Raw genomic sequence first — 14,784 nt, 5'->3', positions numbered from 1 at the left:
ATTTAAAGAACACTGCGCTCTTTCTAATTTAGTTAAATTGTCACACTCGATACTTCCGCGGTGCCGATCCAGCAGCGTTTACATATTACGGTAAAATAAGTCTAAAATAAGGTACGAAGTAATGCCATTGACTTGGCTAATAAGATGAGAACCAGCCGATAGAGATTAATCCAGATAAATATGAGATGACGAACGAGAAAACGTATTTACATGCATGAATTATGAGGGCAGAGGCAGGTCGATGAATTTGCTCAGAAGCAATATGGGATACTGGTTTTCATTAGCCGGGGCTCTCCATATAATAGCAGAGAGATTATGGTTTAACCTAATTAATCATTGTTCAGATTTATGTCGATCTACGAGATGTTCTGAGCACCACATCATGGAAAGTATGATATAGTGATGGTAGCGGTGAGAGGAGATTCACCAATAAGTTACCTGAGGAGAGATGGCAGAGGCGATGTCTGATTTTCCCAGAGCACTGTATGCTGAAGGGGAACACGATGGAGTGATGCGAAATTATGCCACCGCAGAGAGCAGGACACTTTTAACAGTATCAGAATTAGATAAAGTTATTGATCATAGATTTATGCATACGATTTACGTGGATTTTACTTTTCTTCTAGATCAGATAGAACAAAGTCGAAGAAGGATTCTGCCATCACATCCTCCTTCCCTTTCGCCCATGGCAACAACAAAGCAAACCACCGGGTCAGTCGCCGTTCTACATTGCGAGGCGACCAGATTCAGTACACTAGAAAATAAGATGTTCCTTCCAGAATCGCTTCGTCGAACACTTTTGATCTGTCCGCCTCAAAGCACAGTATCTGAGGGTGGCTACCTATTTCAGTTTGACTTTCCTTTCCCATTCTAACCATGGCCTCTCTACTGGCATGATGAGACAAAGCTCAGTTTGGAATATTAACACCGTTCCTCGTTCTACTAACCCTCTCACCCCTGGTCTTCCCCTCACTTGGCCATCACATCCTCCTTCCCTTTCGCCCATGGTCCACTATCCTCTCATAGCAGAATCCTTCTTCGGCTGTTTACCTTTCCTACCTATCACTTCCTAGTTTCGTACTTCATCCAGCCTCCCCACGCATCCATCTGCGTTCTCAGCAGGGCTCACCTAACAGCTACAGCTTGTACTCCTCACTCACCCCTTCCTTTTCAGTCCTAACGAAGGGTTTCAGCCCTAACGTTGACTGTTTAGATGCTGCCTGATTTCTGAGTTACTTCAGCATTTTGTGCGCTGTTTAAGATTTCCAGAATCTACGTTATAATAATGAAATTTTATATTCTATATCGTATGGAAGTTCGTTTAGGAATTGTGACTCGCAATTAACTTGTAAAACACATGTTATCCGACTGATTTTATTTCATTAACAAATTTCTGTCTATCCTCTCCCTGCACAATCCAAACGACCATCCCGCAACCCCACACCGCTATTTCTGAATTCCTTAAATGGCAGTAGAATAAAGAGTATTGACTATGCGGGTTATTGAACATGGAAAACTGACGAGGTTGATGTATTTAACATCGACGTTATTAATCGTTGTGCATATCATTATAAATGTAAACGCTTTATTTCTTTCGCCAGCGTCTACACCGCTGATATTTGTATCTTTGAGCAATATTTTTATCATTGCACTATATCATTGAGGTGTTTATTCCACATCATACTACTCTGTCTTTCCCTTCTTTATTGTAGCTAACTTAATGGCGATTGTGATCCTTTGCAAAGGAAGATGTGGTCTCTCCCGGTGTATAACGAAGTATCTGGTCTCAATGGCGGCGACCGATCTCCTAGTTATTATCACGGCTGTTTTATTAAATAGGATTCCCGGTATTTATTTCCCGAATAGCTTTCTATCCATTACACCCGTATGTAGTCTCTCCATTGCTTTAATTTCTATGTCCAAAGACAGCTCCGTTTGGTTGACAGTCGCTTTCACTTTTGATCGATTTGTGGCCATTTGCTGCCAAAAGCTGAAAACAAAATACTGCACCGAGAAGACGGCGGTTGTGGTTATAGGAACGATTAGTGTTTTGGGATGTTTGAAAAGCGTACCCTGGTATTTTATGCACGAACCAATGTTTCTGGTTAATGACGTTCCCTGGTATTGAAAAGAGAAGGAAATCCGTTATACTTCTGCCTTGTGGAGAGCATTCGACTGGTTCGACCGTATTTTGACCCCGTTCGCTCCGTTCTTCCTGATACTCCTGTTCAATGCTCTGACCGTCAGGTACATCCTAGTAGCTAGTAAAGCTCGCAGGAGGCTTCGTGTGCATGGCAATGGAGAGAAACAAGGTGACCCAGAGATCGACAACCGGAGGAAATCCATCGTTTTACTGTTTACTATCTCGGGTAGTTTCATCCTCTTGTGGATGACAAATGTTGTACAATTTTGTAATAAGCGATTTACGAATAATTATCAAATTGCCGGCTACAACGATCCCAAATTTATTTTACAAGAAAGTGCTTGTATGCTTCAGTTATTGAATTCTTGTACTAATACCTTTATATACGCGGTAACTCAAAGTAGTTTCAGAAAGCAGTTAAAGAACGCAGTGATATTTCCACTCAATATAATATGTAGAATAGCGTAATAATTAAAGTCTAAATCTGAATTAATACTCTTTTCAACAGAAGTATCTGTGCAACTATTCTAAGTCCAAAAACTTTATTACTGCAGTTATTATTCACCTGAATTTCAAATAATTTGAGCTTTCTCGGCTGCGACTTAATACAAGCAGAAAATACTGGAAGCACACATCGTATAAGCCGGCAACTGAGGAAAGATAATCAAGATTTCAGTTCCGAGACTCTTCAGCGGAACTGTAGGAAAATGAAAGCAATTTACTGTCAAACAGCAGAAAATTTTGCAGAGTACAGTAGAACCGAGGGAATACTTCGGATCGGGTAACTCCGTCCGAAAGTCCGTTAGAAGCACATTATGTTTCCTGGTAAGCGGACGGGATAGGGGAAAACAAATAACAGAACTAAATTAGTGGCAGGCAGAAAAGTCAAATTCAGATGAATTTTACAAAAATGTGTGAGTTGGGAGCATTCAAAATTAAATCTGGAAGGCTGCAATGACCCCAGGCTGAAGATGGAGTTGGCGCTTCTCATCTTGCATTGTGTTTTGTGGTAACAGTGCAAGAAGCTGCAGAGACAATTGTCTAAACGGGAATGGGAAATTTCCAGAACAAATGTACTCACATTGTTCGGCGTGATCGTGTACATCTATCCCTGTCTTCTGTTCCCTCTTCGCTACCCATCCTTCTCTTGATCCCCGATACCCCCAATCAGTCTCGATATTTGCACAATCTCTTACTGCCCTATTTCCGTCTCCATTCTCCATTCTCACGTTATCACTTTGTGTTTACTACAGTATATAAAAATTTATCCTTTGCTTGGTAGCCTTCAAAATGACACTGTCTCTAACCCTAACTTATTCGATATACACAAACATGTGCAACTCTCTTTCTACTCTCTCTCTGTCTATCCCTCTCTCGCTCTCTCTCGCCTCCCCTCTCTCTGTCTCTCTCTGTCTGTAAATATATAAATGTTTTATTGTTTTACAAAATTGAATCACAGTGGATTTAATTTGACTTTTTTGACACTGATTAACAAAAACAAAAAAAAAATTTGGTGTCAAAGTGAAAACAGATTTCATCATAGTTGATCCTGTTGCATCTCTACTCCGATCCCCTGCCTCCTCCCAGCATTCCGTTGTGCTCTGGCTATCAAGAAACTACCTCTGCCTCTACCGAAAGAACTGGCCTTCACTGCGGTTGGTGGTAAGAAACCGGCAGGTACACCACTCTCTTTCTAAAGGAATTCCTCCTCATCTCCGTAATGAATAGACGACCCTCTAATCCAGGGCTCTGTCATATTTTTTTTACAGCACCCCACCATAGGATACATACTCTCCACATCCACTTCATGGAGGCCTTTCTACATTCGACAGGTGTCAAGGAGATTCCCAGCCAGCCCTCCAATTTTCTGAATTCCAGTTTGTAGAGTTTTAGGGCTATCAAACGCTTCTCAGATAAGCTTTTCAATCCAGGAATCATTTTAGTGAATCTCCTTCAAACGCTTTCAAATGTCAGCACATCGCTTCTGAGATAAGGGGCCCAATACTGCTCACAATACTCCAAGTGAGACCGTATCTATGCCTTATAAAGCCTCCAACATTACATCCTTGCTTTTATATTCTTGTCCTCTTGAAATGAGTGCTAACATTGCATTTGGCTTCCTCACCACTGAATCAACCTGCAAATTAACCTTGAGGGAATCCTGCATAAGGACCTCTCCCTAGGTCCCTTTGCACCTCAGATTTTTGAAGTTTCTCTCAATTTAGAAATTAATCCACACTTTTATTCCTTCTACCAATGTGAATGACCACTCATTTACCGACGCTGCATGTCATCTACCATTTCATTGTCCATTCTCCCCATCCGTCTAAATCCTTCTGTAGCCACTCTGCTTCCTGAAATTTACCTACTCCTCCACCTATCCTTTATCGTCCACAAACCCGGCAACAAACCATCAATTCCGTCGTCCAAATCATTGTCATAAAACACAAAAAGTGGTCCCCATAAAGACTCCCTTGGAAAACCACTGGTCATTGGCAGGCAACCAGAAAGGGCTGCCTTTATTTCCACTCGTTGCCTCCTGTCAATCAGCCAGTGCTCAATCCATGCCAGAATCTTTCCTGTAATACGCTGGGCTTTTAACTTGATAAGCAGCCTCATGTGTGGCATGTTGTCAAATGCCTTCTGTCCCTCTCTTTTTCTAAAGGGTTGAGTGAAGTGACACTTGTAATTTGCAGTAGTCTGAAACCACGCCAGGATCCATTGATTCTTGTAGGATCATTACTAATGCCTCCACAATCTCTGCAGCTACCCCTTTCAGAAACCTGGGATGTAGACCATCCAGTCCAGGTGACTTATTTACCTTCAGACCTTTCAGTTACCCAAGCACCTTCTCCCTAGTAATGGCAACTTCACACACCTCTGACCCCTGACACTATGGAACTTCCAGCAAGCTTCTGGTGCCTTCCACAGTGGAGACTGATTCAAAATACTTTTTCAGTTAGGCTGCCACTTCTTACTACCCTATTGTCACCTCTCCAGCATCAGTTTTCAGTGGTTCACTATCTACTCTTGCCTCATCGTTACATTTTATACATATGCAGAAACGTTCGGTATCCCTTTTAATGTTATTGGCTATCTTATCTTTGTATTCCATCTTTTCCATCTTTATGACACTTTTAGTAGCGTAGTGTTGGTTTTTAAAAGGGTCCTAGTCCTCTAACTTACCACTAATTTTTGCTCTATTATATGCCACTGTTTAGCTTTTATGTTGGCTTTGACTTTTCTTGGCATCCACAGTTACATTATCCTGCATTTAGAATACTTCTTTGTTGGGATAAATTTATTTTACCCTTTCCTTATTTATCCCAGGTATTTCAGACATTGTTGTAAACCCTTGTGAGTTTTCCTTTCCGGTAAATCCTAATCCTCTCCCATGGCTCTGTATTTCCTTTTTAATACTCTTTAATATTGATACTTCTGACTTTGGCTTCTCCTTCTGAAATTGCAGAGTGAATTCCATCATATTATGATCACTGCTTCCAAAAACTTCCTTTACTTAAGTTCTCTATTCAATTCCAAATTCATTGTGCAACACTCAATCTAGAGTAGCTGGTCCCCATGTGGGCTCAACCACGAGTTGCTCCAAAACGACATCTTGTCGGCATTCTATAAAATTTCCTCTCTTGGGATCCAGTACCAACTTGATTCAACCAATCAAAGCACATTTATTATGAAAGTATGTATGTGGTATACAACCTTGAGATTCGTCTTCCCACAGAAAGTCACGAAAAAAACTAAAAAATACTTGGAACTGGTTCAAAGAAAAACACCAATACCCGAAGTGCAAACGGCAAAAACATAAACAAACAAGCTGAAAATACCTTACGTAAAACAGCAACCCAGAAAGGTAATTGAAGGAGCACAAGCGCATTCAACTCAGTTCAGCCCATCCCAATCCACTGCAGGCCACAGGCCACAGGCTGCCTTAATCAAAATCGAGCAACAACAACAACAAAATAATGAGTGACCAGAAACCAGAAGCACATCACATCACAAACCAGTGTCCAATCCATAAACTGCGCCGATTAAACCTTTTCCAAGACCAGAATTCAGGCAGCATCCTCTGACAGCATCGAGGGAGAAAGGTACCATTCGAACGCAGAGATATTCCTGAGGGAGCAGCAAGCGAGATGGAAACAGAGACCGCCACATATAGACACCATCCGCCAGCATCAGCGAGCGAGAGGCTGGTAGACAGCTCGCCTACCGCTCTCGCCTCTATTATTTCAGATTTTCTCGACGCTTTTATCAGCTAGATCAGAGAGAAATGGAGTTAATCAAGAGATTGCGCTCTCTCTCCAGGGTCCTTGGATTCCTGTCCGCACATTTCACTCGAAACCTCACAGGACACGCTCGGAGACTGCAAAGTGCCACATCGTCCATTGAGCCCGAAAACACGCCACCAAAATGTAGATCACAGGTCCCACAATAGCAGAACCAAACGTGAAAGCCGAAGAGGTTATGAAAGAACTGAAAGTAGTTCTTTGCACCAGCTGGAGGATGACGCCCTTGGTTACATTGTTCACTGGCGTCATCTTCATTCCCCCGCACCACCCCCCCCCCCACCCACACAATCGACCAGCATATTGAAATCCCCCATGACTATTGTAACATTGCTCTTTTGAGATGCATTTTCTATCTCCGTAGTTATTTGTAGCCACATCGTTACTGCTATTTGGAAGTCTGTATATAATTCACATCAGGATCTTTTACACTTACATTTTATTAGCGATTATACCCCTTAGAATCCTATGCCTTCTCTTTCTCTTAATTTGATTTCTCTTTTTTTTTAACCAACAGACCCACCCCCTCCTTTGGCTTAATTGTCTGTCCTATCGATAAAATATGCATCGTTGGACGTTCAGCTGCCAGCTTATTTGGTATACTGCGTGCATTCGAATATATCACTCACAACACGCTGGAGGAACTCAGCAGGTCGGGCAGCATCCGTGGAAAAGAACAGTCAACGTTTCGGGCCGGAACCCTTAATCAGGACTGAAGAAGGAGGGGGCAGGAGCCCTATAAATAATGTGGGGGGAGGGTGGGAAGGGAAAGGCTGGTTGGTGCCAGGTGAAAAACCAGTAAGGGGAAAGATGATGGGGTGGGAGAGGGGAAGCAAGGAGGGGATAGGCAGGAAAGGCGAAGAAGGAATAGGGGAAAGCACAATGAGTAGTAGAAGGAAGCAGAACTATGAGGGAGCTGATAGGCAGCTGGGGGAGTGGGAAGAGTGAAACTAGCATGGGGGAAGGGAGGGGGTGGGAATTACCGGAAGCTGGAGAATTCAATATTCATACCAAGGGGCTGGAGACTACCCAGACGGTATATGAGGTATTGCTCCTCCAACCTGAGTTTAGCCTCATCATGGCAGTAGACGAGGCATTTATGGACATCTCCGAATGGGAATGTGAAGCAGAGTTGAAGTGGGTGGCAACCGGGAGATCCTGTCTGTTGTGGCAGATGGAGCGGAGGTGCTCGACGAACGGGTCCCAATCTGCGTCGTGTTTCACCGATGTAGAGGAGGCCGCACCGGGAGCACCGGATGCAATATATGACCCCAACAGACTCACAAGTGAAGGACTGTTTGGGGCCCTGAATGGTGGCAGATATATCACGTTCAGTCCTGCATTCATCGCACTTTTCAAATTTGTCCCCCTTTTGTATTGCAACTTCTACTGTTCACTGCAATTTTGATCCATCATTAGCCTCTCCTTGCCAGCATATTCACTACATTCTGCATTTATTTGTAATCCAACTACCCCATCCTCAACTCTATCACTCCGACTTCCATCCTCCCGCCAAATTAGTTTAAACTCTCCCGACAGCTCGAGCAACCCTGCCTGCAGGGATACTGGTCTCCCTCCGATTCAGGTGAAACACATCCCTTTCGCAAAGATTGTACCTACTCCTGAAGAGATGCCAATGATCCATAACTCTGACCTCACGCCCCTGCACCAGTTCCTCAACCATGCAGTCATCTGCCAAATCATTCTGTTCTTACCTCAATGGTAAGTCCAGAGGCAGCAGTCTAGCGATTACTACCCTGGAGGTCCTGCTTTCCAGCTTTTTACTTCGCTCGTTAAAATCTCTCATTAGGACTCCCTCACCTTTCCTACCTATGTCATTGATGCCAACGTGTACTAAGGGTTCTGGCTGCCCACTCCGCCTTCATCCGCCAGCCCGCCCCCACAACCTTTGGACACGATCTGTGACATCAACGACCCTGGCATCTGCAAGGCAACATGCCTTCCGGATGTCTCTATCGCATCCACAGAATCTCTTCTGTATTTCACTGACCATGGAATCTCCAATCACTACTGCAGTTCTCTTCACCTCTCTACTTTTCTGAGCCAGAGTTCCACACTCAGCACCAGAGACACAATCGCTGCCGCTCTCCCGGGCAGGTCGTCCTCTCAACAATATTTCAAAGTAATATACTTATTATTGAGCCCAATAGACACAGGAGTACTCTGCACTGGTTATACAGTTCCCTTGCTTCTCCTGGAAGTCATTAATTTCAATGTTTCTCGCAACCTAGGATTTACTGCCTCCTTCTAGATCATATCTTTCACTCCCTCGGTTTGCCATAGGAGCCGAAGGTTATCAAGCTGCAGCTGCAGTTCCTTAACAGGTTTGCTGAGGTGCTACAGCTTGGTGCACCTAGTGCAGATGTGGTTATCTGGGAAACTAGACATCTCCCAGCATCACGCTGAACAAATCACGGCTGCTACAGTCATTCTTACTGCACTAAATGTGCCTTAACAAATGAGGAACGAAGGATAAGGAGGAAGAACAAGAAACTTATCAGATATTTACGTCGTCCAAGCCTGATGAAACAAAACCACTCCAACACTGGCCTATTCGCACAATGGCCGCTCCGCTTGCCCCTGACTATTTTCATTCGACCTTTCTAATGAAACCCGTTCACTGATTGGGCACAATCTATCAATGAAAACTGCTGCGACGTGCTGCCTTTTTACTCTTCAGCCTTGGACCTAAATAAAATCATTGCTTCTTCTTGTGGTTCCACTCAGATGTTCGTCAAGACTCCAGCAATCACGTCTCTTCCCTTTCTCAAAAACCTGGGCTACATATGTATATAATGGCCTGGAGACTTACATACCCTAATGCTCTTTAAGGGACCCATCGAGAACTCCTCATTAACATCGTATATTATTACTCTCTGCGCTGATCGCCTTATCCTCTATATCCTTCTCCTTGGAAAATACCAATGCAAAGTATTCATTGAGGACATCACCCGCATTCTCTGCATCCATGGAAATGTTACCACCTTTCATCCTTGAATGGTCTTACCCTCTCCCCAATTATTCTCTTACTTCTGATGTATGTATAGAATGCCCTGTAGTTCTCTTTAATCCTGCTTCCAAAAGACCTTGCATGGTCCCTCTTTGCTTTCCTAATGCTCTCTTTGAGTTATTTTCTCGTTTCATTATAAGGATTTTATTCTAAGTTCCTAACTTTGCATGTTTTTCCTTTTCCTTATCAATCCAAATTCATCACCTCCCTCGAGATCTAAGGTTCTCTTTATCTTGCTGTCTTTGTCCATCCTTCAGACTAAAACATATCTGTCCTGTACTCTGTGTAGGTCACCTTTAAACAAGCTTCATGTGGCGGATGAGGATTTGCTCCTGCCTGATGTGATGAGCAGCTTCAATGCCATGCATAAATTCGCCGACATTATCATTGTTGTTGACCGAAACATAAGTGGTGATAAGTCAGGCAACAAGAGCAAAAACTGACATTTGGTTGAGTGGTGTCACAACAACAAATGCTCGCTCACCATGAGTGAAACTAAAGAACTGATTATTGACTACAAGGAGAAGGAGGAAGAACGTGTGTATCGCCAATGGAGATGATAAGCAGCTTTAATTTCCTGGGTGTTAACATAATGGATAACTTGTCCTATGCCCACCAAGTAGATTGAAACACTGGTCAGATTTACCAGTGTCTTTACATTCGTAGAAGATATGGAGGTTTGGCTTGTCACCAAACACTGTAAGGAAGCATCTATACATATATTGTTTAAGTATCCTGACTGGTTGTATCATGTTCTGGTATGGCCAGAATGCACAGGAACATAGAAAGCTGTAGACAGAATAATACACACAGATAATACAGGAATTCAGGAATGAACCAATGATCAGCGGGGCAGTAAGACAGCGGTAGCACTAGCTGCGGCGCTGCGCTGCCCTCTGCCTGCCTTTGACAAGGTTTAAGTTGTCCATGTAGACGGGTCACCCTGAAAAACAGAAACTTTCCAAATACCGTGAACAACTTACACTATCAAATAGATGAGACAGATCAAAATTATAATGTTGATGATGAGAGCAATAATTAATGATCTCAGAATAAAAGATCCAGTGGGGACTAATGATAGAATTTACAACAACGAAGTGAAAATCTTCGGTATGACAGCTGTCTCAAACTCAGAAAAAGGTAATGGAATGTTGGAAAAATTGGCTAATGTGAACTCGAAAATGGATGAAACAGAAGGGTAAATAGGGACAATAATTAAAGAAGACAGGTCTTTATTCTTAAGGAAGATATATTGCATTACGAAGTAATAACGTAATGAGGAAAATTGTTCATCTCTGACTCTTCAAAAAAGGGCGGGGAAGAAATCATCTAACATGCTGGCCATCATAGTTTTGGGCATAGAATAGAAGATATAGGATATTCTGCTATAAGCCACTGATTAGCCCACAGGTTGATTATTATTTATAGAAAATAGAACATAGAACATAGAATAGTACAGCACAGTACGGACCCTTCGGCCCACAATGATGTGGCGACCCTTAAACCCTACCTCCGCACCTTAAATTCCTCCGTCTACCTGTCTAGCAATCTCCTAAATTTCACTAGTGTATCTGCCTCCACCACTGACTCAGGCAGTGTATTCCACGCACCAACCACTCTCTGAGTAAAAAACCTTACTCTAATATCCCCCTTGAACTTCCGACCCCTTACCTTAAAGCCATGTCCTCTTGTTCTGAGCAGTGGTGCCCTGAGGAAGAGGCGCTGGCTATCCACTCTATCTATTACTCTTAATATCTTGTATACCTCTATCATGTCTCCGCTCATCCTCCTTCTCTCCAAAGAGTAAAGCCCGAGCTCCCTTAATCTCTGATCATAATCCATACTCTCTAAACCAGGCAGCATCCTGGTAAATCTCCTCTGTACCCTCTCCAATGCTTCCACATCATTCCTATAGTGAGGCGACCAGAACTGGACACTGTACTCGAAGTGTGACCTAACCAGAGTTTTATAGAGCTGCATCATTACCCTGCGACTCTTACACTCTATCCCTCAACTTATAATAGCTAACACCGCATGAGCTTTCTATGGACATGTACCTCCAGATCCCTCTGCTCCTCCACACTACCAAGTATCCTGCCATTTACTTTGTACTCTGCCTTAGAGTTTGTCCTTCCAAAGTGTACCACCTCACACTTCTCCGGGTTGAACTCCATCTGCCACTTCTAAGCCCACTTCTGCATCCTATCAATGTCTTTCTGCAATCTTCGACAATCCTCTACACTATTCACAACACCACCAACGTTTGTGTCATCTGCAAACTTGCCAACCCACCCTTTTACTCCCACATCCAGGTCGTTAATAAAAATTACGAAAAGTTGAGGTCCCAGAGCCGATCCTTGTGGGACACCACTAGTCACAACCCTCCAAGCCAAATGTACTCCCTCTACCACGACCCTCTGCCTTCTGCAGGCGAGCCAATTCTGAATCCACCTGTCCAAACCTCCCTGGATCCCATGCCTTCTGACTTTCTGAGTAAGCCTACCATGTGGAACCTTGACAAATGCCTGACTAAAATCCATGTAGATCACATCCACTGCACTACCCTCATCTATATGCCTGGTCACTTCCTCAAAGAACTCTATCAGGCTTATTAGTCACGATATGACCTCACAAAGCCACGCTGACTGTCCCTGATCAAACCATGATTCTCTAAATGCCCATAGATCCTATCTCTAAGAATCTTTTCCAACAGCTTTTCCACCACAGACGTAAGGGTCGCTGGTCTATAATTACCCGGACTATCCTTATTATCTTTTTTGAAGACGGGGCCAACCTTTGCCTCCCACCAGTCCTCTGGTACCATTCCCGTGGACAAGTACGACATGAAAATCCTAGCCAGAGGCTCAGCAATCTCTTCCCTCGCCTCGTAGAGCAGCCTGGGGAATATTCCTTAAGGCTCCGGGGACTTATCCGTCCTAATGTATTTTAACAACTCCAATACCTCCTCTTTATTAACATCAACATGTTCCAGAGCATCAACCTCACTCATATTGTCCTCACCGTCATCAAGTTTCCTCTCATTGTTGAACACCGAAGAGAAGTATTCATTGAGGACCTCGCTCACTTCTACAGCCTCCAGGCACATCTTTTCACCTTTATCTTTAATTGGTCTTACATTCACTCCTGTCATCATTTTGTTCTTCACATAATTGAAGAATGACTTCACATATCCCCTTCTTGCTCTCCTCATCCCCTTCTTAAGCTCGTTTCTTGCTACCCTATATTCCTCAATCTGATCCTTGCTTCCTAAACCTCGTATGCTGCCCTCTTCCACCTGACTACATTTTCCAGCTCACTAGTCACCCATGGTTCCTTCACTCCACCATTCTTTACCTTCCTCACCGGGACAAATTTATCCCTAACATCCTGCAAGAAATCCCTAAACATCGAGCACCTGTACAGAAGAGCCGAGAGGTAATGTTTCAGCTGTATAGGACCCTGGTCAGACCGCACTTGGAGTACTGTGCCCATTTCTGGTCGCCTCACTACAGGAAGGATGTGGAAATCATAGAGAGGGTGCAGAGGAGATTTACAAGGATGTTTCCTGTATTCGGGTTGCATGCCCTATGAGAATAGGTTGAGTGAACTCGGCTTTTTTTGCTTGGAGCGACGGAGGATGAGAGGTGCCCTGATAGAGGTGTACAGGATGATGACAGACATTGATCGTGTGGATAGTCAGATCCTTTTTCACAGCGCTGAGAGGGCACAGTTTTAAGGTGCATGGAAGCAGGTACAGAGGAGATGTCAAGGGTTAGTTTTTTTTATTCAGAGAGTGGTGAGTGCGTGGAATGGGCTGCCGGCGATGGTGGTGGAGGCGGATACGATAGAGTCTTTTAACAGCATGGGTAACCCTATGTAATTTCTAAGGTAAGGACATGTTTGGGACACTTTGTGATGTCTGATTTCCCCAAAGCACTGTACGCTGAAGGGGAATACGATAGAATGATGCGAAATTATGCCACCGTACAGAGCAGAAAACGTTTCACAGTATCTGAATCAGATAAAGTTATTGAACACAGATTTATGTATACGATTTCCACGGATTTTACTTTTCCTCAGGATAGGATAGAATGAAGTGTCGGTGCAACAACAAAGAAAGACACCGGGTCAATCGCCGTTCTACATTGCAAGGCGACCAGATTCAGTGCATTATGAAATAAGATATTCCTTCCAGAATCGCATCATCGAACAGATTTGGTCTGTCCGCCGCTAAACAGAGTATCTGCGGGTGGCTACCTATTTCAACTTCACTTTCCTTTCCCATTCTGACAATGGCCTCCTCTACTGGCATGATGAGACAAAGCTCAGTGTGGAAGACTAACACCTTATCTAGGTATTACCGTCTATGTCGTCTCCATCCTTGTGATATGAACACTAGTATCTCCAATTTCGGGCAATTACTCCTAACCCATCTTTCTCTCTTTATCGGTTACTCATTCTACTTACCTTTTTACCCTCCTCAGAGGGTAAATATACGATGGTCCTCACTTGACCATCATATCCTCCTTCCTGCTCGCCCATTGTCCACTGTCCTCTCCAATCAGATTCTTTCTTCCGTACTTTACTATTCAAACTTATCACTCCCCAGCTTCGTACTTCATCCACCCTCCCCAAGCATCCACCTCCGTTCTTATCTGGTCTCACCTAACAGCTACAGCTTGTGCCCCTCACACCCCCCTTCCTTTTCAGTTCTAATGAAGGGTTTCAGCCCTAACGTTGACTGTTTTTTCCCCTCCATAGATGCTGCCTGAATTCTGTGTTCCTTCTGCATTCTGTGCGCGGCCTAGGTTTTCCAGCATCTGCAGAATCTTTTGTGTTTGTGGCGACAAAATAGTCACCGCAGCGCCTGGGTAGACGTAAGGCAGGACACTTTTCTATTATAAAAGTCAAATGACATTTGGATAGTATAAACGGCATGCACCACATCAAGTATGAAATATGTGAGATATTGTTTTTCCAAATTATATTGATCTATCGTGCTATAAAATAATAAAAACCGGAAGTTTTTTTTACAGTATGGAGTGCTGTCTATAATCGGTGAACTACAGTTAGAGTAGAACTCGAAGAACAAAATGTGAACTTGAATTATATTTATAGTTTCTATCCAGAGTTGCGTTTCCCCTATGCATTTCAACTTGCACATTATGGTTAACGCCGTGCTTTGTCATACAACTTATAGCAGTGTTTGAATGTGTCAGTTTAAGTTAACTTTAGGTGCTGGAGTCCTTTGATTGGAACGGCGTTTGTAATGCATAGAGATTTGTTGCCTACAATGTAAGGTAGTT

The 14,784-nt window shown here is 43.4% G+C and overlaps 1 pseudogene; it reads left to right on the top strand.

Moving 5' to 3' along the window:
• Window positions 1-382: 382 nt before the first annotated feature.
• LOC134352514 (probable G-protein coupled receptor 139) lies at window positions 383-2,611 on the top strand (annotated as a pseudogene).
• Window positions 2,612-14,784: the final 12,173 nt, after the last annotated feature.

This window comes from Mobula hypostoma, chromosome 10 (assembly GCF_963921235.1).
Source record: "Mobula hypostoma chromosome 10, sMobHyp1.1, whole genome shotgun sequence".
Classification (NCBI taxonomy): domain Eukaryota; kingdom Metazoa; phylum Chordata; class Chondrichthyes; order Myliobatiformes; family Myliobatidae; genus Mobula; species Mobula hypostoma.
Note: the sequence above shows the minus strand (reverse complement) of the source record. Positions and strands in the feature narration are given on the sequence as shown.